This window comes from Octopus bimaculoides, chromosome 5 (assembly GCF_046866305.1).
Source record: "Octopus bimaculoides isolate indiv1 chromosome 5, ASM4686630v1, whole genome shotgun sequence".
Lineage (NCBI taxonomy): Eukaryota > Metazoa > Mollusca > Cephalopoda > Octopoda > Octopodidae > Octopus > Octopus bimaculoides.
Genome location: NC_142932.1, coordinates 90,450,845 through 90,456,768, shown reverse-complemented (window position 1 = coordinate 90,456,768; position 5,924 = coordinate 90,450,845). Strand labels below are relative to the sequence as shown.

The 5,924-nt window shown below is 39.1% G+C and overlaps 1 long non-coding RNA gene across 2 annotated transcripts in view; it reads right to left on the bottom strand.

Annotated features, from left to right (window-relative positions):
• Positions 1–795: 795 nt before the first annotated feature.
• LOC128247910 (uncharacterized) overlaps positions 796–5,924 on the bottom strand; it is a 15,495-nt gene continuing 10,366 nt past the window's right edge. Inside the window, exons 2-3 of one of the 2 annotated variants that reach the window (XR_008264250.2) lie at positions 1,877–2,019; positions 796–1,148 (exon numbers count right to left, since the gene is read on the bottom strand). This is a non-coding gene — a long non-coding RNA (uncharacterized LOC128247910). The remainder of the gene's footprint in view (positions 1,149–1,876; positions 2,020–5,924) is intronic. The other variant, XR_008264252.2, reaches the window with a different exon arrangement.

Below are 5,924 nucleotides of genomic sequence, written 5' to 3'. Positions count from 1 at the left end.
GGCTGGAAGAAAAGCTACTTAGAATTTTGCTCGACTAACGATTCTTTCAGCTCTACCACCTTGTTTTAATAAACAACTATAACAAAGCAAGCTACAGATAAGAGAGCATTTAACATAGATCTTACGATTTGTATCTACGTAAGAAATGGAAAGAAACGAAAACTGGAAATAGAATATTTTGGTGTTCGAACATTTCCGTGGCTCATTTTTCCGAGAATGACATCAGAAAAATCTAATCAATCCAGGGAAATTTTCAATGTGGAGTCTGTACTAATAACTCAATTGCTCTACATACTTATTTGGGTTACTGCTATATATTTTTAGATTATAATACATAATGGATTGTATGTTATATGCTTACATACAGCTTTTACACCTAAGAATCTTCTTAAAATGATGAACTTGAAGTAAACGTATTTAATAGGACATTTTATTATCGGTTGGTTAATATGGGTCGGCAAACAGTTTGTTCCCTAAAATAATAAACAAGACCATTATTAGATTCATTGATCCGGGTACGTCTGGCTGATGATACACATATCTAAATATTAGCATTCCATAGTCGCTTGTACTAATGACTTGTGTTATGAAAATATACTTGTCGTAAAGAAGTTGTTCTCCTACGCCGTACACATCAGCGATTAGCATGTCTGTGTTCAAATCTGCGGAAACGTATTAAGAATGAATATGCGACACGTCGCTTCGAATTTTGCTTTTCCCCGTGCATATGACGATTCATTTCAGTTTTGTTTCACTCACAATTCAAACAAATTGCAAGCAAAAATTGCTAAAAGTATTAACTTTATAGACAACTTTTACACCTAAGATTCCTCTTAAAATAAGAAAACTTGAATTCAATGCATTTAAGTTTTATTTCACACAATGTATTTAAGTTTTATTTCAGACAAACTGCAAATTAAAAAGAAAGAAAAGACTCTTTAAAGATTTGAGCTCACATTGTCAAAGTCTGTTCGCCTTAAGCTTTTACTTGCCATAGAACATGTAATAACTTTATATCTTGATTTTTCCAATTACCATTTTCTTCTTCTTCGAAAATATATTCTATGATATTTATTTTATTTCTTTTCCACTTTTTTACCCTAGAGATTCAATGTTTTCGACCAAATCAGCTGTAAAGACTGTAAAGACTGTAAAAACTCATTAATTGTCATTTTGTGTGACAGATATTTCCAAGTAGTACTATCTGTTAGTTTGCATACAAACATTTTACTGACAATTTGTTTGGTAGAAGATTTTAAACTCATGCTATACTTCGCTCACCAGAAACAAAGGAAGTTTTCCTTGACGAGAGAAAATAATGGGACCCATTGGAGACGACGATCGAGCGATTTGTATGTTTGAACGTATGTTTATCACGTTGAAGTTATAGAAAAGGTGACAACAGTGACTGGGAGCAAGATATATTTTTGCAATACGAAAAACGTACACTCAATCAAAACACACACACACACACACGTGTGCATATATGTGGGAGAGAGTGTGTGTGTGTGTTTACTACTATTTGATGGCAATATAAGATTAGTTTATTTATATGAGACATATTAGTGGATGTTTGCTTTCTGCTATTTGCAGACATTGTTATATAAATGTGTGCGCGTGCCTCAGTGTGTGTGTGTGTGTGTGTGTGTGTGTGTGTGTGTGCGGACGCGCACGCACACATAATGAAGGCAATTAATGAACGAAAATGGAATGTTTGCGGTTTCGAGTAAACACAAGACTAATGGTTTGTATTCGAGCTACGTGTATACTAAGATTTCCTGAATAGATTTATGCAACGAATTTTCATAATAATGCTCTATAAAGATTGATTCTTGCGTTATAAAATCCCACGAGAATCGCAAGCGTTAATTTTTACCTTTTTCTTTTTTCTTTTTTTCTATCTTATATACTTTCTCTTTGTTTTGTGAAGTAATTTAAGCCCCGGTTGGATTTTTTTGTTTTTTTTTTTCATTTTACTCATTTCAGGTTATGAATTACTTCACAGCATCGAAGCAGAAGCTAAAAGAAAAGAAGCAAATCAGATGAGAGCTAGATAAATCTGTTAAGCCTTTTTTTCCCACCTTTCATCGCCTGTAAGTAATGACTTATTCTGGTGCCATTAAGATGCGTACTTTAGTTGAGATAAGAGACGAATAATCTTGAAGCTAACGCTTACTGTGCATAAATACAGCATTTCTCGATATATGGATAATATTTTGAGTAAAACATAAGGAAAAATGCAAACATAAATATGAACACTTAACATAATATTACAAAAACTTTAAATACATATTCGTGATAAAGTTGCAAATTTTGCATATTTATCTTTGAAATAAAAGTAATAAAACCATTCCATGTGATATTCTTTTTACTATTATTGTTTAGGCAAAGGCGGCGAGCTGGCAAAACAGTTAGTACGCCGGATTAAATGCTTAACGACATAACATCCGTTGTTATGCTCTGTGTTCTAAGTTGAAATCCAGCCGAAGTCGACTTTATCTTTCATCCTTTCCAGGTCGATGAAATAAGTATCAGTCAAATACTGGTGGGGGGGGGTCGACTTAATCGATTTGCCCATCCCCTCAAAAATTGTTGTGCCCGTGCCAAAATTTCAAACTTTCATTATTGTTCAGTCAGAGAAAATGAAGTGGTGGTCATGATCTTTGGAGGACCTCGCATGCAGGAAAGGTCAGTAGAGTTGAAGTGCTGGTACATATATAAATGTTGATACTTATGAGAAAAAAGTAAGAAATAAGCTCTAGGAGTGACGCATTCTGAGAAGTTGACAAGCTAAACATTTAGAGGGATGCAGAGCTTGGTGTGTAAGACAGAGAAAGGAAGATAGGATGATGAAGATTTACCGTGTGTGCTGGGGTAAACATTGTAAGAGGTTGCTAGTTCAGAAATACAGAAGCTGTTGTTTTAGCAATATTTTTTTTTACTATAGGCACAAGGTCTGAAATTTGGCGGGAATGGAATAAGTGATTACATCGACCCCAGTTCTCAAGAAGTAATTATTTTATCGACCTCGAAAGAATGGAAAACAAAATTGACCTCAGCGGAATTTGAACTTAGGATGTAAAGACGGACGAAATGCCGCTAAGCATTTTTGTCCGGCGTGCTAACGACTCTACCAGCGCACCACCTTCGTTGTTATGAATCAAATACAGGACGGCGAACTGGCAGAATCGTTAGCAGGCCGGAGAAAATGCTTAGCGGCATTTCGTCCGTCCTTACGTTCTGAGTTCAAATGGCCGTTAGTCCAGACGAGGAAAGTTTAAGAATGTATTCAAGTGAGTGTGTGTGTGTGTGTCTGTGTGTGTGTGTGTGTGTGTGTGTGTGTGTGTGTAAGTGTGTGTGTGCGTGCGTGCGTGTGTGCGTGCGTGTGTGTGTGTAATACTGTGTTGCATATATTTGTGTGCATTCATTTGAATAGAGGGACGCAAATACCTCATCACTTTTTTCTTTCTTTCTTTGTCATTGTTGTTGTTGTTGTTGTACATTGTCAACGAGGTAGCATGTCACATATGATTGAAAATAATCCAAAGAGCAAAGGATAATTTAAAATGACGGAAGCTGTTAAGAAAATTACTCAAAAAGTGTGTGGAAGAGGTTTAAAAAATCAAAGATGAGTGAAAATGTGAAAATGAAACGAGAAAATCGAAGTGAAATCATAGTTAAAAAAAAACAAGCACAGATCAAGGAGTAGGAGGAGGAGATTAAGAAAAATAAAAAATAATAGAAAGAAGGATTCTGCGAACTCAAGGAATTGAAAATGATAGATGAGGGAGAATGAGGAAAATTTTGTAGAGTGGATGGGGAGATGAGTTGACAGGTGTTAAGGAAAGGGAACATAATTAAGAAAATACAAATAAGATAATTGATATAACTAGATTCGTAATTAACAACGAAAACTAAAAAAAACAAGCATATTTTTAATGTACACGCATAAAAACACACGCGCATACACAGATAGACAGACAGAGAGATAGATACATACATACATATACACATATACACACATATGCGTATACACACACACACGCACACGCACGCACACGCACGCACACACACATATGTATATATATATACAGATATGTATATAAACATGTTTTTATATATAAACATACATGCGTACATACATACACACATAGATACACACATGCATACATACATACACGCAGGCGTGGCTGTGTGGTAAGAAGCTTGCTCCCAACTACATGGTGCTGGGTTCAATGCTACAGCGTAGCACCTTGAGCAAGTATCTTCTATTATAGCCTCGGGCCAACCAAAGCCTTATGACTAAATTTTAGTTGACGGAAACTGAAAGTAACCCGTCGTATATATGTGTGTGTGTATGTGTGTCTGTGTGTGTATGTGTGTGTGTGTGTGTGTGTGTGTGTGTGTGTTTATCCCCCACCACCATTTCATAATCGGTGTTCGTGTGCTTATGTCCGTGTAACTTAGCTGTTCGGCAAAAAGGACCGGTAGAATAATTACCATGCTTTAACAAAATAAGTACTGGGATCGATACATTTGACTAAAAGTTCATCAGGGCAGTGCACCAGCATGGCCGCAGGCTAATAACTGACAGACAGACAGACAGACAGACAGACAGACAGATAGATAGATAGATAGATACATTTCTTTTATTAGCCACACAGGGCTCAACGAAGATGGGACAAATACAATGTAGAGCTTTTCTTTTTGGGAGTTGGGAAGGGAAAAAAAAGTGGGGGTCGATCAAAAGGGATCGTAGGAAGGAAAAGGGGGGAGTTCGATCAAAAGGGATCGAAAAAAAAAAAAAGGGCGATCAATAGGGATCGTGTATCACACAGTAATGTTCTCGTGTAAAAGGAGGGGAGGACAGTTTAGGTTTGGCCGTGGAAAGAAAAGCCTACGGAAAAGACCACGGTAACCTTGGTCAATATTCTCAGTGAAGAAACTATAACAGTAAGTGACTCTCTTTTGCCTTTTTGTTTTCTTTTTTTTTCTTGGATTTTTTTTTTTAGTTCATAGGGTTATGCTCAAGATGGCTCCGTCGTTCACACGTACCATCCTTGCTACATTCACCCATCTCTTTTTGAAGCATTCACTAGACAAGACTTCCCTTTCTACTCTCACCTTCCTCTTCAGGTGATACATAAAGAAGTTGATGAGAGATTGCCCAGAGAGGAAAGTCTTTGTCTCTAGACCTTTCAGACAATATTCACGATAGACTCGGCTGATAGACCGACTCGTCCCACACGCGATAGCAGTCGTTCGACGTAAGCCCACAGCTCGGAAATGGTGGGACACTGAACGAGTGCGTGCAGAACGGTTTCGTCGCTCTGCCGGCATCTCGGACAGGTCGGCCCCGTGTTTCTCGAGCCATGCCTGTAGAGCTTATCCCGAACGGGTAGTGCTTCTCGATAGCACTACCAGGCCAGGGATCTCTGGAAGTTGTCTATAGGTCCCGGTCCGAAGGTCGTCTTAAACAAGCGGGTCAGGTATTCCTCGTCGACGCCCAGGTTCGCCCCGAGATCGTCGTCGTACCTTCCCTCTACTAATCCACTATAGAATGCGTTAGTTGTGATGCAGTCGCTCAAGGTTGACCCGGGTTGTTGGAGTTGCCGAAGAGCAGCGCGACACTCGCGGTGCCATTCGCCCTTCCTCTGCCTCTTCTTGATCCACGACTGCAGTTCGGTCATGGAGACGAGCTGCGGGAAAGCGCGCCGCACAAACGGCGACCACACCTGTTCACCGTTGTCTACGTAGAGCCGGAGATGTCGCAGTCTCAGCGCATGCCCAGTCCTCCTTTTAACGGGTGTTGGCAGCAAACGGATCGCCTAACCATCGGAACGCTTCCTTTCCACAAGAAGCGGAAGAAGATGCGCTCCAGTTTGGTGATGGTAGGGTCGGGACAAGGAACGACGGTCAGGCGG